The following is a 24747-nucleotide window of genomic DNA, read 5'->3' as shown; positions in this document are numbered from 1 at the left end:
TGCTGATAAAGTCAGGAGGAGAAGGATGAGGCTTAGGGTAAGGTCCGCAGGTATAAAAGAAGCCAACTCTGTAAAAGAAGTTCAAACCAAGAAGAAAGGCATTTCTAAATAAAGCTAAAAAAAAACTGCCTGGATTGGGTCAACATTTAGACAAAATGTCAGATTTTAAGAATCTTTCTAGTGTCTTGGAGAGAAGGCTGACCTTTCATGAGCAGATCTGGAGACAGTGACATGGACACACCAAAAGGCAAGTCTGATCACTTACAGTGTATTTCCGAAAGAGCAGTTCTTCATCTTACATTGGAATTGAAAGGTGGAATTTCAGAAACATGAGATGAGGAATATTTGAAATTGTCAAAGCGGAAATGAAGCACACAGTCGGGTCCAAAACCAAGAATGACATGTAACAATTCTTCCAAGCTGAGTTTTTTATTGTTTCACAGTTGTAGACAAAATCATGCCAGATTGCGCACTCTACTATTTGCATCTACAATATACTCTGGGAACTATTAGGGAGGAGGGTGTTTTCATCCTCTTTCTCTCACACACAATATCTGGACTAATATCTCTCACTCCTCTGGAATGCACTCCTGGGAACGCATCTCCTCTACTTTTCATCTCACACACACAACTATAATCCAGATATTTTAGAAATAATTGAGGTTAGGTAGATTGAAAGGGAACATTTTAAATCAGATTATTGTGAGAATATTATCTAAAGTATGAAGCCATATGTAGAAATGGAATAATAATTTTATTCAAAAAGGACACTGTATGATAAGATCATAACCATGGTATCTTGCTGCGGCGTCTCAGGGGATTGGGAGTGGGAGGCACGGTTCTTCGGTGGTTCTCCTCCTATCTCCTGGGACGTTCGCAGTCGGTGTTGGCAGGGGGGCAGAGATCGACCCCGAGGTCTCTCGCTTGTGGAGTTCCTCAGGGGTCGGTTCTCTCGCCTCTCCTGTTCAACATCTACATGAAACCGCTGGGTGAGATCATTCGTGGTTTTGGAGTTGGGTATCATCAATATGCCGATGATACCCAACTTTTCTTTTCGACCCCAAACCACCCCAGTGATGCCCTCGCTGTGATGTCCCGTTGCCTGGAGGCGGTTCGGGTCTGGATGGGGAGGAACAGACTTCAGCTCAACCCTGACAAGACTGAGTGGCTGTGCATTCCAGCATCCCGGGACATTCAAAATGTTCCACCTCTTTCTATGGGGGGTGAGCTCTTACCCCCCGTGGATAGGGCTCGCAACTTGGGAGTCCTCCTAGATTCACGGCTTACCCTAGAAGATCATGTAGTGGCCGTGACTAGGGGGGCTTTTGCCCAGGTTCGCCTGGTGCGCCAGTTGCGGCCCTATCTGGACCGGGATGCCCTGTGCACGGTCACTCATGCGCTCGTGACCTCTCGCCTTGACTACTGTAATGCTCTCTACATGGGGCTTCCCTTGAAGACCACTCGGAGGCTCCAACTGGTACAGAATGCGGCCGCGAGAGTTGTCTTGGGAGTTTCCCGGTACTCCCATGTTACACCTTTGCTCCGCGAGCTGCATTGGTTACCAGTTGTCTTCCGGGTGAGGTTCAAGGTCTTAGTTATGATCTTTAAGTCCCTACATGGCATGGGTCCGGGGTACCTCGGGGACCACCTGCTGCCGGCTTCAACTCCCCTCCGCCCTGTGCGTTCCCACAGAGAGGGCCTCCTCAGGGTGCCTCCGGTCAGGGAATGCCGACTGGCGGCCCCCAGGGGGAGAGCCTTCTCTGTGGGTGCCCCGGCTTTGTGGAACCAACTGCCGGTGGAGCTCCGGACGGCATCGGACCTCCGAACTTTCCGTCGTGGTCTGAAGACCCATTTGTTTGAATTGGCCGGTCTGGCCTGATGGGGGAGTTGGGTTTTAAATTGTCTTTTTAGATTGTATTATTGTTTTTAATTGGGCACTGATTTAATCTTTGTTTTAACTTTTGTATAGTATTGTATTTTTATTTATATGCCCTGTGAACCGCCCTGAGTCCCCAGGGAGAAGGGCGGTATATAAATTAAATAAAACATAAACATAAACATAAACATAACCTGTTAGAACTAGTAAATATCTAGTGGAAATCACTATTGCGTGTGTGTGTTTGTGTGTGTGCTTTCAATTCTATTATAGCATGGTATCGCTGCATCAATTATCCACACTTTCTTCTTTTCAACCACAGTTATGTCTGGTGTTGTGTATGTAAATAGTTACTAACAAGGGAATTAGCAGATTGCAGTATAGCAGGGTTTTGAGCTGGAGATTCAGCTGCAATCATTGGTTGCAATAACCTAGGAGCGGGAAAATAGGCTCCATTGATTGGTTACAGTTCAAACACTACCCCTATAAAAGGTTGCAACATTTGACAGTTGACAGTTGACTTTGTGTATTCAATAAACTCGTTCATTGTTAAACCACTCTGAGTCCTCGTCTATCAGAACTAAACAATTGGCGACGAGGGTGGGATAGACAGAAGACCAGAGAATTGGCGGAATCGTCGCGCAAAGGCGGCAAAGTCAGAACGAGTCACAGTCAACCGAGCGGCCGCGGCAGAATAAGAAAAAATTCTCTGAATGGCGCAAATTGGGTCATTGAAGGAATTCGACCCAAACTTTCCCGAGGATTGGGAAGAATACATAGGACAAGTCGAAGGGTTCCTGTTAGTGAACGGAATCACAGACGACCGTAAAAAAGCGGCAGCATTAATGACGATTTGCGGCACACCGGTCTACCGAATCGCTGTCGGACTGTGTCAACCGCAACCGGTCTCAAGCGTGCCTTACGCCGACCACCTAGCCAAACTAAAGGTCCACTTTACACCTAGGAGGTCCGAACTCTTCTGGCGGCGCATCTTTGAGAAGAGGAACCAGAGACCGGGAGAATCCATACAAAAATTTGTCGCTGCCGTCAGAGAAGCCGCAGTACGATGTAAATACGATAATTTAGAAATAAGAATTCGGGACCGAGTAGTACTGGGCTTGCGTGACGAGCAGCGTCAAAACAGAATAATCGCCAAACCCACCGGCGATCTGCAGGAAGTGATCGACGAACTTCTAACGTACGAGTCCACCGGGTATCGCGACCCCCCCCCGCAGCAGCATGGCAGCGGCGTCCGAGATCAACCAAGAGGGCTATGTGGACTGCGGGGAGGCGGACCAGCAGTGGGAAGAAGATATTGCTGAAATCTCCAGGCGATTCGGAAAATCGGCGCCAAGACAACCCAGAAGTGAAGGGCCTGAACCTGCCCGCCGTCAACAACCCACAACTCCGCAAAGACAAGCGACGGGGACACAACGACCATGGCGGGACACCGCAACCAGACCGCGCGACACGGACAACCAGAACCGGTGCGGCAGCTGCGGAGGCAACCATCCCCGCGCCTCTTGCCGATTCCGGACCGCAAAGTGCAGGGCGTGCGGCAAGACCGGCCACATCCAGGCTATCTGTAGGAGCCGTGCTCGCGACAACCGCCTTCACGAAGTCGATGTGTGGCCCGAGGGTAAGGTAACCCCTTATTTCAGTGGCAAGGAGACCCCTAAAACCTGGGTTAAAATTCCAAATCTAGGGGAGGTGGCGCGTGTCAACCGGAGGAGACAGGGAAAAGGTTACAATTTTCCAGGAGGAAAATTAAAAATCACAGTCCATCTGCAAGGGGTCCCTTGCAGAATGGAAATAGACTCAGGGGCTTCAGTGTCAATAATTTCCACTGAAACCCTTGAGAGGATTGAACAAATAAGTGGAAGGAGAATTCCACTTAGTTCAACAAATATTCAATTAACTGACTTCCAAAAAAGCCCCATAAAAATAAAAGGAAAGACCAGCCTTAGCGTTAAATTTAAGGGATTTAAGGGGGTCTTAGAATTAATAGTTACGGAGGGACATAGGACTAGCTTAATCGGGCTTAACTGGTTCCCTGCCCTGGGCATTTGGATTGGGGGGATAAATTCAGTAATTAAAAATAAGACCCTCGAATCAGTCTGCAATGAATTTGCAGACGTATTCGATGGTTCTCTGGGTAAGTACAAAGGGCCCCCAATTAAATTTAACCTAGACCCCTCTGTAAAACCAATCAGGCTTAAGGCCCGAAGGGTACCTTTCGCCCTAAAGGAAAAAATCGAGGCCGAGCTCGACAGGCTTGTAGGCCAAGGTGTATTAGAACCTGTTGAGGGTGGTTTGTGGGAAACGCCGATTGTCACACCCCTCAAACCCAACGGGGATGTGAGAATCTGCGCTGACTACAAAGCCACCCTGAACATTGGAATGAAAAAGCATGCTTACCCGGTCCCGACGGTGAAGCAGGTCCTCGCCACGATCCAGCACGGCGCCATGTTTGCCAAGCTAGACTTGGCGCATGCGTACTTACAGTTGACTGTTTCTAAAGAGGCTGCAGAGGCACAGACAATTGTTACCCACAAGGGGGCGTTCCGAGTCCACAGACTGCAATTTGGTATTGCAGCAGCTCCAGGCATCTTCCAAGAAGTGATGGAGAGGACCTTAAAGGGCATACCTGGAGTATGCCCTTACTTTGATGATGTCCTGATAGCTGGAAAAGATGAGGAAATGTTAGTAGAGCGGCTGGAACAGGTACTGGGTAGATTTAGGAGGGCTGGATTGAAACTAAAAAAGGAAAAATGTAGCATAGGGGTTAAATCCACTGATTTTTTGGGGTTTAGGATTGACAAAAACGGAATCCACCCTACCCCTGACAAAATTAAAGCAATTAAATGGGCCCCAGAACCAAGGAACAAGGCGGAACTACAGGCCTTCCTTGGCCTGGTAAACTTTTACCACACGTTTGTGCCCCACAAGGCTGCCATTGCAGAACCCCTCCACAGACTCTTAGATAAGAAGACTCCTTGGCAATGGCTGAACAAACACAGAGTAAGTTTCCAAACTTTAAAGGACATTCTTTCCAGTAAATCAACTGTAACCCACTTTATAGAAAACAAACCGATTTACCTGGCGTGCGATGCTTCGCCCTATGGTGTAGGGGCTGTAATCAGCCACTTAGACAACCATGGAATACAAAGACCAATTGCATATTATTCCCGTACACTAACCAAGGCAGAGCGGAATTATGCTCAGATAGACAGGGAGGCATTAGCAATAGTGGCAGGAGTAAAAAAGTTCCACGACTACCTTTATGGTAGGAACTTTACCATACTGACTGACCACAAGCCCCTGTTGGGACTGTTTACCACGGATAAACAGACTCCCCAAATAATGTCGCCTAGAATGCTGAGGTGGTCCATTTTCCTCTCAGCATACTCATTCTCCCTCCAATACAGACCGGGCAAGGACATGGGACACGTTGACGCCCTTAGCAGATTGCCCCTAAACATAACAGAGGAAGACCCTGCACCTGTGGGACAAATAATGTCCCTACAGGATATTCCTGATTGGCCCCTAACTGCTAAAGACATAGCTGAGGCAACAAATAAGGACCACACTTTAAAGAGAGTAATGGCCTGGGTCCTGAGTGGGTGGCCAAACGCCAACCCAGACGAAAAATACATTCCCTATTTTAGAAGGAAAGATGAACTGTCAGTTCATTTGGGATGCTTACTCTGGGGAAATCGTGTGGTTATTCCAGGAATCCACAAATCAGCTATTTTACTAGAATTACATGAAGGACACCCTGGAATAGTACGGATGAAGGCGTTGGCTAGGAGTCACTTGTGGTGGCCAGGACTGGACAATGACATTGAGGAATGTGTTGCCAATTGCCATCTGTGCCAACGCTCTAGGCCTGAACAACAACACATCCGTACGCATAAGTGGGAGTTAGCTAGGAATCCGTGGTCCAGGATTCATATTGACTACGCTGGACCTTTCCAAGGGTTAACATTTCTGGTAGTGGTTGACAGCTTCTCTAGATGGCTAGAGGTAGTGCCAGTCAGTTCAGCAACTTCTGGTAGAACCATACAGGCATTAAGGGGCCTCTTTGCCACTCATGGGTTGCCGGATCTAATCGTGTCTGACAATGGGCCACAATTCACATCTGTTGAATTTCAGGATTTCCTCAAGGCCAACTCGATTAAGCACAAGACTTCAGCACCCTTCCACCCATCCACCAACGGCTTGGCTGAACGGAATGTGAGGACCACGAAGGACGCCTTAAAAAGAATCATTCGGGGCGACTGGCATCAGAGACTGGCCGAGTTCTTGTTGGCCCAACATACGACCCCATGTTCTGCTACAGGAAAAAGTCCAGCTGAAATGAGGTGGGGAAGGAGACTAACCACCAAATTGGACAGATTACACCCTGACAGACTTCTACCAAGCGCTGAACTGGACATTCCTAACAGAACATTTAAAGTGGGGGATTTGATCTGGGCCAGAAACTACGCCCAAGGGGACAAATGGATTCCAGGGGTGGTGACTGAAATTTTAGGTCCCCTGTCGTACACTATTGAGGGGGAGGGGAATAGGATCTGTAAAAGACACACAGATCAGCTGAGGAAGAGATCCAGTGGATGTTTGCCAGTAGAGGGGGACCAAAGCATATTTGGGGGAAACAGTACATCCAGGTTCATTGATAACAACATGCCAGAGAGTGCGGTAGAGGAATGGCAAAACATCTCATCCCCTGGTACCCAACAACAACAACAACAATTTAGTCAAATCGACTGGGAGGTACCCCTGCGAAGTAGGCCAGTGACCACTGATTATCAAACACAAAATAATGCACAAAACAGCAACAGGGAAACATCAGAGTCCAGTAACCCAGAGCCTAGGTCCAACAGAGACAAGCAGTCAATCAGGAAAAGGGGTCCCTAGCAGCCAGAGTAATAGATACCCTTCTAGAATACATAGGCCACCAAAATATTTAAAGGATTTTGTAAAGAAATAACAACAACTGGGGGGTAAGGGGTGTTGTGTATGTAAATAGTTACTAACAAGGGAATTAGCAGATTGCAGTATAGCAGGGTTTTGAGCGGGAGATTCAGCTGCAATCATTGGTTGCAATAACCTAGGAGCGGGAAAATAGGCTCCATTGATTGGTTACAGTTCAAACACTACCCCTATGAAAGGTTGCAACAGTTGACAGTTGACTTTGTGTATTCAATAAACTCGTTCATTGTTAAACCACTCTGAGTCCTCGTCTATCAGAACTAAACATCTGGTGTGTTAGGATCCAAGCAGATCGCACAAATTTCTCATACAAGCAAAGATTAGCTTCAACTCTTTCAAAAAAACCCCCCACCAATGGAACCATAAATGGAAAAAAGAAATGACACAGGTTTCAAGAGAGGAACAGGAAATCCGGTAAGTAGCATAAGATAGTTAATGTGCAATCCAGAAAAATACAAAAAGTTTTATTTACGGTTGCTTACTGACAGAGCTGATTGTGTAGATCAGGGGTCTTCAAACTTGGCCCTTTTATGACTTGTGGACTTCAACTCCCAAAGCTGGCTGAGGAATTCTGGGAGTTGAAGTCCACAAGTCATAAAATGGCCAAGTTTGAAGACCCCTGGTGTAGATCATGTCAGAGTGTGAAATATATTAAGGCTCATGATTACACCAGAACACCTGATTACACTTCGAAAGAATCTTACAGTGAACAGTGTAAGAAATGAAACTGGAGAAGCAGAGCAGTTGAGAGTAGGAATGTGAATGAATGTCATGGTGTCTTATATTTTTATAGTAGATACACTGAAAGTGTGGCAGGGCTGGAAGAGATATAGCTGAAGTCAAACAGGAGGACCGACTACTCATGATATGAGATAAGCAGAGGATGACTTCATTCTTTTAGCTGAAAGAAAAGCGAAAAAGCTTCTTATAAAAATAAACATTTGCAACCAAGTCTGAATATGGTCAGTCTGCGTAAGCAGGGATAGAAAATACAGAAATTAATTAAGCAGAGGAAGAAGGTTGCAGTAAAGGGCTAGAGTCCTTGTGAGAAGAAATAAGAGTGAACAGATCTGAGGACAGAGAAAGTGGAGCCGATAAGAAGGAACGCTTGTCCTTTTTGAGTCTTTATTCGCTCCAGGCTTCACTTTAGAGTAGGTGCATGGATGGTGTGGTGGTTAATTCCTTGCCTTAGTCAGATCATCCTCTGACTCAAACCTCTGCAGAGTGGGAGGACTTATTAAGCCTAATGAATCCAAATGGATTTCAGTAGGTGCTTGGAGATTTCTCTAGCAATCTGGAAGACAATTCTCCCAAGTGCCTTGTTCTGTGATGGAACACAAAAGCGGAGAACTAGTTGAGTTCACCAACTCTGGTCTCCTGGCGATTTAGGCTGTTCACTCTGAAGGATGAGGCAAAAGTCTTTTCTGTTCAATTGATTGATTTACTGTTTTAAGAAGCATAATTTACAATCAAGAGATATTTTAGAAGAAAAAAAAATTGTTTCCAGAGAGTTGAAACTTTCCTTTTTAAGTTCTAGGGAATTTGTCCAACTTTGCCCTAGCAACTGTTTCTAATTAGCCAATAAGAGTCCATCCACCTCCCAAAGTCCATAAGAAATGACAAGATAAGCTACTCCTTTTTTATGACAAGATTTTCCCTTCCCTACCCTCCTTTTGTTCTCAACTGGAGATCGTGATGTTTGAAGATTTATTCCTCTCTTCTGGAATTCCTTGTCAGTGATCTTTGCAATCACCCTACCCTTGTCCCTTATCCCTTGTCCCCAACTCTTTCAGGTCCCTTCCCTTAGCAATTATTTAGTAATAAGCCCAGTGGGATTCGCCTGGGGCTTTTTCCCCCCTCCCCTCATATTTTTTATCAACATACTCCTAGCTACTGGTAGCTCTGGCTGATTTTTGTTTTTGTTTTAGTGAGGTGGTGGTTATGACAGTTACTTTTTAAGATGGACGCTAGACTGGCATTTGTTGTTGACTTTCCCCATTGTGTTCAGCTTCTCAGTCATGGCTGGCTCAGGAATTCTGGGAGTTGAAGTCCACGAGTCATAAAAGAGGCAAGGTTGCCTACCCCTGAATCTCTCTGGAACTTAGTCTTTAGTAAGCCTTATTTTAAAGCCTTTTTCCTTCAGTATTCTTCCAGAATACTGTGCCAGAAGTCATCGGTTGTACAGCCCTATGTTGCTATTGTACTTTCAGCAGCCTTCCAATTAGCAGATTTTAGTGAGGCATTTTTGAGCCGAGACACAAAAATATTCCCCCAGGCTCTAAAACATGAAGGTTAGCACGAAGGGAAGAGGAGGGAAGAATAATGGCTGCTTCTGAATGCTGTACGCTGTTGGCAGACTGGGTATTGTCATGTCATAAAACAAACGGGTTATGATTATTTACTTGATGAAGAGATTATCTTCCGTTTCTGCATCTTTATCCTAGTGAGCCACTGCTTTTGTAAGAAATCACGCAGAAAGAGAGTGTGTCCCACAGAAATTTCATTCTCTCTTCTCATGAAGAAGAAGACCATGCTGATAATACATTTTCTGGAGCTGTAGGCAAGTTGGATGCCTGGCATCTTTCCCAGGACAGACTCAACCATACATCTCCTGTTGCATTACTCTTCTGTGCATCTTGAAGGTGATCCGTATCTATAATTTATGACTGGGGCTTTTTTATTCCTTCCTTGTCATTCCCTGCTTTCACTCAGTCTCATCTCTTCGAGGTAGTCCAAATTTGAAAACAAAACCCAGAGTTCTAATGTGACTTTTGTTGTAAGGTTACAACCAGGGCTTTTTTTCTCATACAATGCTCAGAACAGAGTCCGGCACCTTTTTTGAATGGAATCTTGTAGTGTAGGCAAGGCGGGTTGTATGACATGTGTGAGTTCCAGCACCTTTTTCTTTTACAAAAAAAGCACTGGTTACAACAACAGAATCTTGCAAATCTGAAAGCCCTTCTTCCCCTCCCTTGCCTTTACTTTCTAGAGAACTAGGAAGAGTTCCATTCCTTCCCTCGGCTAAGATACCTTTATCTGATCATTATCTAAACACTGATGATTGTTTGGTTCTGATAGACGAGGACTCAGAGTGGTTTAACAATGAACGAGTTTATTGAATACACAAAAGTCAACTGGCAACTGCCAAATGTTGCAACCTTTTATAGAGGTAGCGTTTGAACTGTAACCAATCAATGGAGTCTATTTTCCCGCTGCTAGTGATTGCATCCAATGATTGCACCTGAATCTCCCGCTCAAAACCCTGCTGTATTGCAATCTGTTAATTCTCTTGTTAGTAACTATTTACATACACAACACCCCTTACCCCCCAGTTGTTGTTATTTCTGTACAAAATCCTTTAAATATTTTGGTGGCCTATGTATTCTAGAAGGGTATCTATTACTCTGGCTGCTAGGGACCCCTCTTCCTGATTGACTGCTTGGCTGATTGTCTCTGTTGGACCTGGGCTCTTGGTTACCAGACTCTGATGTTTCCCTGTTGCTGTTTTGTGTATTGGTTTGTGTTTGAAAATCAGCGGTCACTGGCCTACTTCGCAGGGGTACTTCCCAGTCAATTTGACTAAATGGTTGTTGTTGGGTACCAGGGGATGAGTTTTGTTGCCTTTCCTCTACCTCACTCTCTGGCGTGTTGTTATCACTGACCCTGGATGTACTGTTTCCCACAAACATACTGTTGTGACTCAGGGCCAGCCTGTGGGTCCGACAGCCGGGTCCGATGTATCGGAGGACTCAGATGAGGGGGAGGAGGGAGACGAACCGGCTGATGATGGTTTGGAGGCTTTGCAGAGTCCTCAGCCGGGGACCTCTTCTCAGCTGCGTGAGCCCGAGAGTGCGGAGGATGATGACCCACAGCTGGCCCTGTTCAAGGACGCCCGACGCAGGAGGCAGTCGAGCAGGAACAAACAAAGAAAGGCTATGGGACTCCTCGGGAGGAGGCACAGGGAGACCACGCCCTGAGCTCTCTATAAAAGGAGTGTTTGGGGAGGGGCTGGTTGCTGAAAGCAACTTTTCCGCTTGAGAAGACAAGCTCTAGTGTTTTTGTTAACTGCGTAATTAAATCTTGGCAGATGCCTTTTAGCCTTGGACGCTCTCCAGTCTCTTCTTTTGAATAGGGGTTTGCTAGAAGAGGGCTGGTTCAGAACACATACTTTGGTCCCCATCTTTTGGCAAGCATCCACTAGATCTCTTCCTCAGCTGATCTATGTGTCTTTTAAGTATCCTATTCCCTTCCCCCTCAATAGTGTACGACAGGGGACCTAAAATTTCAGTAACCACCCCTGGAATCCATTTGTCCCCTTGGGCATAGTTCCTGGCCCAGATTAAATCCCCCACTTTAAATGTTCTATTTGGAATGTCCAATTCAGCACTTGGTAGAAGTCTGTCAGGGTGTAATCTGTCCAATTTGGTGGTTAGTCTCCTTCCCCACCTCATTTCAGCTGGACTTTTGCCTGTAGCAGAACATGGGGTCGTATGTTGGGCCAGCAGGAATTCGGCCAGTCTTTGATGCCAGTCGCCCCGAATGATTCTTTTTAAGGCGTCTTTCGTGGTCCTCACATTTCGTTCAGCCAAGCCGTTGGTGGATGGGTGGAAGGGTGCTGATGTCTTGTGTTTAATCGAGTTGGCCTTGAGGAAATCCTGAAATTCAATAGATGTGAATTGTGGCCCATTATCAGACACGATTACATCCGGTAACCCATGAGTGGCAAAGAGGCCCCTTAATACCTGTATTGTTCTTCCTGAAGTTACTGAACTGACTGGTACTACCTCTAGCCATCTAGAGAAGCTGTCAACCACTACCAGAAATGTTAACCCTTGGAAAGGTCCAGCAAAGTCAATATGAATCCTGGACCAAGGATTTCTAGCTAACTCCCACTTATGCGTACGGATGTGTTGTTGTTCTGGCCTAGAACGTTGGCACAAATGGCAATTGGCAACACATTCCTCAATGTCGTTGTCCAGTCCTGGCCACCACAAGTGACTCCTAGCCAACGCCTTCATCCGTACTATTCCTGGGTGTCCTTCATGTAATTCTACTAAAATAGCTGATCTGTGGATTCCAGGAATAACCACACGATTTCCCCACAGTAAGCATCCCAAATGAACTGACAGTTCATCTTTTCTTCTAAAATAGGGAATGTATTTTTCATCCGGGTTGGCGTTTGGCCACCCGCTCAGGACCCAGGCCATTATTCTCTTTAAAGTGTGGTCATTATTTGTTGCCACAGCTATGTCTTTAGCCGTTAGAGGCCAATCCGGAATTTCCTGTAGGGACATTATTTGTCCCACAGGGGCAGGGTCTTCCTCCGTGATGTTTAAGGGCAGTCTGCTAAGGGCGTCAGCATGTCCCATGTCCTTGCCCGGTCTGTATTGGAGGGAAAATGAGTATGCTGAGAGGAAGATGGACCACCTCAGCATTCTGGGCGACATGATTTGGGGAGTCTGTTTATCCGTGGTAAACAGTCCCAACAGGGGTTTGTGGTCAGTCAGTATGGTAAAGTTCCTACCATAAAGGTAGTCATGGAACTTTTTTACTCCTGCCACAATTGCTAATGCCTCCCTGTCTATCTGAGCATAATTCCGCTCTGCCCTGGTTAGTGTCCGGGAATAATATGCAATTGGATTTTGTATTCCTTGGTTGTCTAAGTGGCTGATCACAGCCCCTACACCATAGGGCGAAGCATCGCACGCTAGGTAAATCGGTTTATTTTCTATGAAGTGGGTTACAGTTGATTGGCTGGAAAGAATGTCCTTTAAAGTTTGGAAACTAACTCTATGTTTGTTCAGCCACTGCCAAGGAGTCTTCTTATCTAAGAGTCTGTGGAGGGGTTCTGCAATGGCAGCCTTGTGTGGCACAAACGTGTGGTAGAAGTTTACCAAGCCAAGGAAGGCCTGTAGTTCAGCCTTGTTCCTTGGTTCAGGGGCCCATTTAATTGCTTTAATTTTGTCAGGGGTAGGGTGGATTCCATTTTTGTCAATCCTGAACCCCAAAAAAATCAGTGGACTTAACCCCAATGCTACATTTTTCCTTTTTTAGTTTCAATCCAGCCCTCCTAAATCTGCCCAATACCTGTTCCAGCCGCTCTACTAACATTTCCTCATTTTTCCCAGCTATCAAGACATCATCAAAGTAAGGGCATACTCCAGGTATGCCCTTTAAGGTCCTCTCCATCACTTCTTAAAAGATGCCTGGAGCTGCTGCAATACCGAATTGCAGTCTGTGGACTCGGAACACCCCCTTGTGGGTAACAATCATCTGTGCTTCTGCAGCCTCTTCAGAAACAGTCAATTGTAAGTACGCATGCGCCAAGTCTAGCTTGGCAAACATGGCGCCGTCCTGGATCGTGGCGAGGACCTGCTTCACCGTCGGGACCGGGTAAGCGTGTTTTTTCATTCCAATGTTCAGGGTGGCCTTGTAGTCCGCGCAGATTCTCACATCCCCATTGGGTTTGAGGGGTGTGACAATCGGCGTTTCCCACAAACCACCCTCAACAGGTTCTAATACCCCTTGGCCTACAAGCCTGTCGAGCTCGGCCTCGATTTTTTCCTTTAGGGCGAAAGGTACCCTTCGGGCCTTAAGCCTGATCGGTTTTACTGAGGGGTCTAAATTAAATTTAATTGGGGGCCCTTTGTATCTACCCAGAGATCCATCGAATACATCTGCAAATTCATTGCAGACTGATTCGAGGGTCTTATTTTTAATTACTGAATTTATCCCCCCAATCCAAATGCCCAGGGCAGGGAACCAGTTAAGGCCAATTAGACTAGTTCTATGTCCCTCAGTAACTATTAATTCTAAGACCCCCTTAAATCCCTTAAATTTAACGCTAAGGCTAATCTTCCCTTTTATTTTTATGGGACTTTTTTGGAAGTCAGTTAATTGAATGCTTGTTGAACTAAGTGGAATTTTTCTTCCACTTATTTGTTCAATCCTCTCAAGGGTTTCACTGGAAATTATTGACACGGAAGCACCTGAGTCTATCTCCATTCTGCAAGGAACCCCTTGCAGATGGACTATAATTTTTAATTTTCCTTCTGGAAAATTGCAACCTTTCCCAATTCTCCTGCGGTTGACACGCGCCACCTCCCCTAGATTTGGAATTTTAACCCGGGGTTTAGGGGTCTCCTTGCCACTGAAATAAGGGGTTACCTTACCCTCGGGCCACACATCGACTTCGTGAAGGCGGTTGTCGCGAGCACGGCTCCTACAGATGGCCTGGATGTGGCCGGTCTTTCCGCATGCCCTGCACTTTGCGGTACGGAATCGGCACGAGGCGCGAGGATGGTTGCCTCCGCAGCTGCCGCACCGGTTCTGGTTGTCGTTGTCGCGCGGTCTGGTTGCGGTGTCCCGCCATGGTCGTTGTGTCCCCGTCGCTTGTCCTTGCGGAGTTGCGGGTTGTTGGCGGCGGTTAGGTTCAGGCCCTTCACTTCTGGGTGGTCTTGGCGCCGATTTTCCGAATCGCCTAAAGACTTCGGCAATATCTTCTACCCACTGCTGGTCCGCCTCCCCGCAGTCCACATAGCCCTCTTGGTTGATCTCGGACGACGCTGCCATGCTGTTGCGGGGGGGGGTCGCGATACCCGGTGGATTCGTACGTTAAAAGTTCATCGATCACTTCCTGCAGATCGCCAGTGGGTTTGGCGATTATTCTGTTTTGTAGCTGCTCGTCGCGCAAGCCCAGTACTACTCGGTCCCGAATTCTTATTTCTAAATTGTCGTATTTACATCGTACTGCGGCTTCCCTGACGACAGCGACAAATTTTTGTATGGCTTCTCCCGGTCTCTGGTTTCTCTTCTCAAAGATGCGCCGCCAGAAGAGTTCGGATCTCCTAGGTGTAAAGTGAACCTTTAGTTTGGCTAGGAGGTCAGCATACGGCACGCTTGAGACCGGTTGCGGTTGACACAGTCCGACAGCGATCCGATAGACCAGTGTGCCGCAAATCGTCAATAGAGCCGCCGCCTTTTTCCGGTCGTCTGTGATTCCGTTCACTAACAGGAACCCTTCGACTTGTCCGATGTATTCTTCCCAATCCTCGGGGAAGTTTGGGTCGAATTCCTTCAGTGACCCAATTTGCGCCATTCGGAGAATTTTTCTTATTCTGCCGCGGCCGCTCGGTTGACTGTGACACGTTCTGAATTTGCCGCCTTTGCGCGACAATTCTGCCAATTCTCTGGTCTTCTGTCTATCCCACCTTCGTCGCCAATTGTTTGGTTCTGATAGACGAGGACTCAGAGTGGTTTAACAATGAACGAGTTTATTGAATACACAAATGTCAACTGGCAACTGCCAAATGTTGCAACCTTTTATAGAGGTAGCGTTTGAACTGTAACCAATCAATGTTGTCTATTTTCCCGCTGCTAGTGATTGCATCCAATGATTGCACCTGAATCTCCCGCTCAAAACCCTGCTGTATTGCAATCTGTTAATTCTCTTGTTAGTAACTATTTACATACACAACAATGATAGTCCCTCCTTCTCCCTCCCAAGTCTCACCATACCTTTTTCATGATTCATTATACCTTTCAACTAACCCCTTGCTTTGCTCTTCAACATGCTTCCCATCCATTTCCCCCTCTCTGCGCTTTCCTTTCTTCTCTCTCCTCCAATAGTTCAATATTTCAATATTCAGTCTCAATATTTACATTCTCCATCATGCTTCCCTTTGATCCCTCCCCCTACTAATCTTCTCCAAGTGGTAGCACCCAGTTATACTGCGCTTGATCTTTAAGCCAAGCAGATTTGGGAATACTTCATTGTTGGATGATAAATTTACTAAAGATAGGGATTCTACTGGGAAAAAATGTTTTAAGTAGCAGTGCTAGGGCAAGGTAAAAGCAATCTGCTTCCATGTTGATGCTAAGAAAAATACATGGATGGTCTATGACAGGGGTGTCAAACTCAATTTCATTGAGGGCCGCATCAGCATTGCGGTTGCCCTCAAGGGGCCGGGTAGGTATGGCCAGGGTGGGCGTGGCCTACTGGGTGGGCGTGGCTAGAGTGCATATGGCCTACTGGGTGGGCGTGGCCAGCTCTACATCGTTCGCATCAAGGGTGCCTATGAGGGCCTGGGCAGGAGTGGGACAGATCTGAGGGTCTCTGGCAGAAGGAGGGTCTCTGGGCCAGGGCCAAGGCAGTGGGGGCCGTTCCCTCACTGTTTCCAGGATGGCTTCGCGGGCCACATGAAACCACTTCGTGGGCCGGATCCGGCCCCCGGGCCTTGTGTTTGACATGTCTGGTCTATGAAGTCACCAGGACAGGGGTAGGCAACCTTGGCTCTTTTATGACTCGTGGACTTCAACTCCCAGAATTCCTGTGACAGCTATGCTGGCTCAGGAATTCTGGGGGTTGAAGTCCACGAGTCATAAAAGAGCCAAAGTTGCCTACCCCTGCACCAGGAGGTGAGCTAGACTCGAAGGAGATGCCTTCTATGCTTTCCAATATCCTTTACTTTCTTTTATGTACTGCCTCTGCTCTCTCCCATTTTAACTGCCCCTTTATCTCACTGTCCACCCAGTTGTGCCTTTCCTGGATTCTTTCTTCACCCTACTCCCACAGTATGTGTATTTGAATCTTCCTGCATAACTTATTTGCTGTTTGATTGTCCATCTATACGAGGAAATCTTTCTTTGTGTTATAGTGTTTTAATGTATATGTATATCTCTCATAATAAAGTGAGGTTTTCACAAGTTATAACAGATGGTGACTTTCATACCTTAACAAGGAATTAACATCTGTAGGTTTCCTGTATTCGTATCTCATATTCCGGTTATTAGGCTGACCTCAATATCTAAGTAATCACTGAGTTGGTATTATAAAGCATTGCTGATTGAGCTTTCCTGTAGAGCATTAATAAAATCTCCAAACTAGATAAATAAATCCAAATTGCCCTGCCAAATGATAAAGATACCATCTAAATAGCATTTGGGTAATGTAATTCTTCTGCTTTCAAGATTCATTTTTGTTCTCAATGACCCATGTAACAAATCGGCCAGCTCCAGAACAAATTTGCAGCATACAGCTACCCCTGATACTTCTAATAAAGTAGATTTTGAAATAATGATATCAACATCTTTTAAATGCTACTTTTAAGTAAGAACAAATCCGTTCGGTGGGGGATGCTGACTGCCAATCGCAGTCATAATGTCTAAAGCTTCTGTCTCAGAAATGCCGCTATTAGAGACCTGTTTGGACCTATCTTGAATCCATTAAATTTTTAAAGATTTTGTAAAAAAAAAAAGGAAATCTTTCACATAAGATGATATATTTGAAACGAAACGTTTAAGAAAGAATTAGCATTTTCAGTTAGTTTGGAAATAGATTCGTAACCAGAAACAAAAAAGTGTTATTAGGGTCAGGAAGGCCTAGCTATTTGAGAGACCATTTTTTGTCCATAATGTCCACCCATCCTAAGTACCCTGATGGAGTTGACTTGGTGTGGGTCCCATTTATTAAGCAATGCCATCTAGCAGGAGCCAGGAAGTTGTTGTATTTGTACATTAGAACCACACCCACTCCTCTAGAAATCCAGGTGACTTCACCTTGCCCATGCAGCTTTTCCCTCATGCCTCAGGTTAAGGGGATCTAGGACAGGGGTCTTCAAACTTGGCCTTCTTATGACTTGTGGACTTCAACTCCCAGAATTCCTCAGCCAGGCACATGGTAAAAGGGCCAAGTGTAAAGACCCCTGATCAAGGGCAACTCGCCATGGCAACTTGCCATGGCCAATTTACCATGGCCAACTTGCCGGGGGACAATTGTTTCATTCAGTTACTTTTATTACTGGTGAACATGTTTATGTCCAAATTATTATAACTCTTGTATTTCTGGATTGATTTCCTTTATTTTATTATTATTGGCCATGGTTCTGTTGAAATTAATTCAACTTTTGTATTTGATGAATTGTCCTGTGGTGAGTTGTCCTGTGGCAAGTTGGCTGCAGCAAGTGGTCCATTCCAAGGTTAAGATGGATGGACAGGGTCCTTTATGTTTAAGGGGAAGGGCGAATATGGAAGGATGACTTTGTTCCCTTGCACAGTTGCTGTCTGATAGATGTTTGTTGTTTTTAGTGGCATTTTTGTTTTATCTTCGCAAAACCACTCACAGTAATTGGACTTGGATGGCCAGAAATTAAGATACATACATAAATAAATATTTCTGTGACATTTAGGTAGTAACGGCAGATATAGTGCTTTGCACTTTAATCCAGGTAAATATTACAGGTACATAAAATCCCATGTGCAGACTTCATTTAAAAGAGTGCACACATCTCTTATCACGACATTTCTGCAAGGATAAAAACTGGGGTGATAGTATTCTTCCGCCATTCCCTCTCTCCCAGTGTACACAATAGCTTAGGGCCTTCCCTGCTCCCATTATCAGCTTCACAGCAGACAGGTGATTGTCTAAGCTAAACTACCTGTGTTGTTATTAAAATTGTGCAGGTAGAAATCCAGCAGGCCCACAATCAGTTCCTGCAGATAAAGCTGCTAGATTTCTGGCTGGATGCCTCACAAGTGGGTGAAATCCTTTACCAGGATCATAGCAAACCAGCTGTGAGGCAGATTGTTTCAGATTTGGTTAAGATACGAGAATTGATCAATTGTGAGCACTGGTGCCCATCTCTCCATTGCAAGTATATTCATGAGATGTGTTTCTGTCATGTCCTAAGTCGTATATCTTTCTGGGCAGTTTCTGAAGGGTAATATGTTGTGCATGTCTTTTATATTCCATTTCATTCAGTCATTCACGTTCAGAATTCCCATCCATCTTCCCAACCATAGCATGAGCTGTTGAAATGCTACATTACAATTCCTTTTGTTTAAAAATGTGTTAAACGTGTTAAAACGTCTAAAGGCATTTTTCAATGGAAACAGCTCCCATGTCTCCATCAGAGCCAAGTAGAAGTGGCCAGTTCAAGCAGAGAACAAGGATTGACATCCAAATAAAACTCTTTTGAACTGAAGAATTGATTTTGCACATGCCTATATATTCCACATGCTACATTTTTGTGCATTCTGTCTCCATATACTCTTGCATTTCCTCAAGCTATTTCACAAAGGAGGAACAGCTAAAGGCAGTTTAGTGAAATGGCGGGCAAAAACAAGAACAGAACTGTGCAGGTTTCCGCCTCAGCAAATGGAATAAACTGGGAATGTGTTCCAGCCTTTCCTCAGATTTAAATAACGTGGTACAAATTAGTCAAATTACGTATCTTAATTACCTCACCCATGAAAGAATGGCAGGGTCACGTCCCTCAATGGTTTTTGTAAATGGTGACTGCATATAAACAGACTTTTTAGTGTTTAGTCATTTACATTCACTGTAACCTGAATTACTGTATATTGGTATGCATCAAGCAAAAATCCATTAGGTGTAAGCTGGAAGAAGTGATTATGAAATATGAATGGGCTGGGGAACTGCTGAATTTCTCTGAGCATGGTAGTTATGGTAAGTGGAATTTGAGGAACCATTATGTAAATGCATTAAGCAAAATTTCCTAAGAAGCATCTCAAGTGATTGGAGAACTTTTCCTCTCCATGCCCTTGTCTAATGCAAAGTGTGGGTGCAAATCCATCGAAGCATAAGATTCAGCAAACATTTTCTACTTTCATTGCACAGTATTCTTGATCTTGATTTTCCAGTTACTTGGATTTTTGAAGCGGGGATGGAAACAATGTAATAATAATGAAAAAAATCACAAAATATAAAAGCCCTGCAAATAGAATGACCGGGCAAAATAAAACAAAGGTAGTCACCCTGGGTACAATTCCAAAACATCTGGAGCACCACTTGAATACCATTGGCATTGACAAATTCACCATCAGTCAATTGCAAAAGGTAGCTTTATTTGGAATTGTTTATATCCTGCAGCGATACCTTTAACACTATCGGAACATTTCCCTATCCCAGGTCCTTGGGACAACTTGATGGGTGGATAAAAATGCCAAATATAGTTTAAACATCTGGATGACTGCACGACCAGCCATAATAATAATGTTTGCCCTGTGAGTAATATTGTTGTCATTGTTATATCATGCAAAATTCATTGCTGGTACAAACTGAAAACTAACAGGAAAGTGGCCTTGAAGGATTCTTTTCAAACATGTTCTTTGCAAAAATATGAATCATCATTGGATTTGCAGTTGATAGTTTCATTGTGTCTCTATCCTTTAATATAATTTGTTAGAACAGTTTTTTGAGGCAGGCTTAGATGGTGATTCAACATGCTGTATGGAATCCATAATTATAAATCTGCCAGAGAATATGTATGAGGATATTAATATGGATATGCACCCGATTGGTATTCCCTTATGTCATGTCATTATTTCCTATTTCAAAGACAGATATTGGAGGGAAGCATCAAAGCTGACTTTTGAATACTTTATGTAGCAATAGATTTCTTAAATTCTCACTGGATTTCTCAAAAGCATCAAAATTCTTTAATGAGACCAGCAATAATGGAGAACATTTCCTAAAATATGGGTCTATATTATTACTTATCCCCTTTAATTTTATGTACAGGTCACCCTTCAGAAGAGAATCATGGTGGTATATCTCAAAAGAAACAAACCACCATAGTGCATACAATCACATATGAAGCAACAAGAAAGCAGACAAAGTCGAATATTTATATGCTATTAAAACCCTCATATCTAAATCTTCAGTACTAAACCCTCATTATTTGTAACCTTCAGTTGGGCAAAATAGCACATCACAGGGCACCAGATTTTGAATCAACATACTCCAATGGGCTAATTTACAGAATACATCCAAAATCCAGAACGCATGACTCCCACAGGATTAAAGTTTGGCAAAGTTGTTGTTGCTTCAGTGCTGCCATGCTGCCACTTTGCTGTGATCACATGACTGACATTTCCAATGTTCCCGGTCAGCTTTTTAAAAGAAAATTAATAGGAAAGCCAATAGGAATTCAGAAATTGATCCCACCCCCGCTGATTCCTTGCTCACTTGTGATCATTCTGTCCCTCTGCTTAGGTAAAGAAATGTCTCTGAAACAATGACCTAATGGGCCATGTTATTTTTGTCTGGTTCAAAATAAAAATGAAAATTCAGCAAAATAAATGAAAGCGGTGTATTGTGAATTTATGTTACATAATAGAAATCTGAAGTAGAAATGGACTCAAGCTGATTTCTGGTTTGAGCTAATGTAGAGGACACTCCTCTATAAGTAGGATTCTGTAATAGAAACGTGAGGTTTCATAATAAAATTATTTAATTCATGTGATAAAAAGATCTGAAGGAAAACATGTTACAGCAAGTGAAGCATTAAGGCAGTTGTGTTGTAGAAAAAAGTCCCTAGATTCTCTTCTGTTTGACAGCTCTTGTGAAGTAATTTCTACAATGTGTTTCTACTGGAGATATGGAAAGTATTCTAAATCATAATCTATCTGCATGGTTTAAAACAGCATCAACATCCAACAGATATTCAGGGTATGTGGTGGCATTCCATGTCTTCTGCAATAGGCAGCTATAGAAAAAGATGAAGGGCAAATGTTGGCAAACATTTATGAGTTGGTAGTCTGTTATTCACACTTCATATTCAGCATCTAGTAGTGTCTAAAGTAGCATGGATATTATTGTAGTTATGGTCCATAAATCCTGCTTAATTCACTGGTTAATTCATGAGCTAAACCTAGACTTTCCTAAAGAAGCCTCCAGATGTATGAGAGATGCAGGTTCCAGACCTCAGGCTAAGACTTATTATGGATAAATAATAAATTAACTTCCCATTTATTACTATTTTTCATTATACTGATGTTTTGAACTGCATTCACCATCCAGAGTCATTCGAGTAAAATGAATTAAATAAATAATCACCATTGACAGTTGTAGGCTTGATAAATTTACAAGACATGAACTTAGGGAACTCTTAACTAGACTTGTTCAGCAGCCAAATATAAGATAACATTGTACGAATAGTGGGTAGGAAACAACTTGGTGAACCATGATCAGGTATTAGAAATAAATGTATCTTTCATAAACAAGAATGATCAGAAATTGTTGCTGAAAAAGTAAATAGAAGGGGCATAATAAATTAGGCAATTCCCACTGAAATGTTGTGGTTGATAAATGGAAGATGACCAAAGCAATTCTACTGAAGTGGGGAGAAATGGCACTCTCTTGGTTTGCTTTGGTCCAAATAAGAAAAAAAATTTCCCCTACTTCCTTGGCATAAATGTGAAATAAAATTCCAGAGTTGGCACAGTTCTTCTACCTTGGTAGTCTTACATTTCAGAACCCAGGTGTCTGCCTTCATCTCTATTTAGGCAACACATAGTTAGTGATAAATCCACAGGACAGTGATGGAGTATTCTATCAGATGCTCTGAAATATGAGTCTCCCTCCCTCCATTTCTACTAAAATTTATCAGCCATCAGAGACCAGACAGCAGCCTTCAAGCTTCAACCTAAACTTAATGGGGCATCAGAGACTGAAAAGCTTTAGTTTATTACTGAAATGTAAGAAGAGCATCCACCAACTAAAACAAGCACCTTGTTTTATTATTTGAACATTTAAAACCTACTTGTCCCCTTAAGCTTTTAAGTGTCATAACAATGTTTATCATTTCATTGCTGGTCTCTTGAATTTGACTGGCATTCAGTTTAGTTTCTACCTCTGATCTGAAGGTTCTCTTGGTATAGCTTCATCATTTTCTCTTCTGCTGCCTATATTGCTTGTATTTATTTGTTTTGAAATTTTTAAGCAAGCTTGTAAAGATTTATTAAGAAAGAAAAACTGCAATATTTATCGTCATGGGTATCTGTTGCAGAGGTTGTGTTGAATAACACTGATGCAGTACCATGGTAACCCTACCTTCAGATATTTGTGTCCTGACATCTGAATAACTCCATTTTTTGTGTCACGATGCATGTTAGCATTTGCTTTCTCCACTACCCTCTTATGGGTGTCCATGTTAGTCACAATAGGTAAAGAAAAGGATTCTAAAACTAAAGCTTTTCAAAAGGCGCTTGATGATGATTCAACAAGTTCATCTCCACTATTGAGAAGCAATTTAAGAATTCTGCCATGTAATCTACTAAAAAACCTAGGGGGAGATTCCATAATGTGGACTGTAACAATTCAGGGAGCAATCAGTCATGTAAAAACAAAATAGTGAGAAAGCAAAGTGGAAAATGCACAAAACAAAGGACCTTCCAAACCAGTCCAGGCACCTTGTAACCCAAACTAACCGCATCCTGTATCTCATCTATGGTAGCCCACTAGATAGCCAACAAGAATTTATCAAATTGCAGCATCTTATATTGATTACACGGTTTTTACAATTCATTGAATCTCTTGACAGTCTGTTCTGCAGAAAGAAATGACAAGGTAGCTTGAAAAAAACCTATTTTATTTTCTTTAAAAATACAGTACACAGCAGTGTGTTTCTTTCCCACCCTGTTACTGCTGGTTCACAAAGGTAACATGATAAATTTAACCCCAATACTAGGCTGTTATAAATCCTGAGAGTGACTCAGTTACATGCTGATTTACATAAGACAATATGCTGAAAAAGAATAATCTTTCTTTTAACATAAAAGAGTCTCTTCCTGAACTTATGAATCAGATATAAAATTTGCAGAATTACTGTGCTGCAATGACCAGCCAAGGATTTCCCCGAAATCCTCATGGCGAATAATTTTAATTAAAGTGGATTCTAAATTGCTATACTATACCAAGAAGTGGAAACATACTAAGTGTAATGAGCACATACGATATGGTGTGATTTACCAAACATATTTGATACTTTGTGTTTTTCAAACTCGGTAACTTTTAACATGTGGACTTCACCTCCCAGAATTCCCCAGCCAACATGTTGGCTAGGGAATTCTGGAAGTTGCAGTTCGTATATCATAAAGTTGGCGTGTTTGAGAAACACTGCTTTAATAGGTGGTGATGGTAGTAATACTCCTGCACTTTTATAGTTAAAGGACTTGATTCTTTCATTTGTATAAGCACTTTGTAAATGTGTTTGTTTTATTTAAATTATCCAGTTTTACAGAATCTCTGGGAAACATCCATATATCAGCTGCATATGCTTATAATAGTACTTGGTATCACACATCTAGAAGTGTGGCATTTTTAATATCCCTAAAAAACAAGAATTTAAGCCACCTCAGTTGTGCATTTGCATTTCCTGATGGCAGTATGTGGCAAAGGTGTATTTTGAGCCAAATGACATGGTCAGCAAAATCATGGATCTAAACATCTAGCAGAACCAGGCTTCCTTCATTTCAGATTGCAGGCAGGAAATCACTTTAATGAGTAAGAAATAAAGGAATTGTAGCTATGTTAGTTGACTAGGTGGAAAAAAATCAGTCTTAATGCAGTTATTACCAAATTTATAGAAAGACAAACTTTAAAGTCAAGGGTCCTATGCCTATCAGAAATATTGTAGCAACTGCTTTTTGTGACTTTTGTTTCTTATATTCAGAGAGATTTTAATTTGCAAAAAAAATTGCAGACAATATTTGTACCAATCTGTATTCTGTGGTATCAGTACCAGGAAAATGCTGCACCATACAATTCTCCTAACACTGTAGACTGTTTTTTTTAAATTGCTCATGGTATTGTTTAACTGATTGTGTTCTATTGAAAAAAAAAGAAATTGGAATAGTAAATTATCACAGATTGCTATACGGGTATTCATCTATTTTTAAATTGGCAATTGTACTACATAGAATTCATCTTTTTGTCTAGGGTAACGCACTCTATGGGTAAAACATGGGTAGCTTTGCATCAAACACTCTGCAACCTTTTGTTACTTTTGACTATCTACATTTGTACTTTCACGGTATAGTTAGCATTTCAATGATCATCAAAAAGCAGGTTTGTC

Source organism: Vipera ursinii (genome assembly GCF_947247035.1).
Source record: "Vipera ursinii genome assembly, chromosome: 3".
Taxonomy (NCBI): domain Eukaryota; kingdom Metazoa; phylum Chordata; class Lepidosauria; order Squamata; family Viperidae; genus Vipera; species Vipera ursinii.
This window is presented reverse-complemented; position numbering follows the sequence as displayed.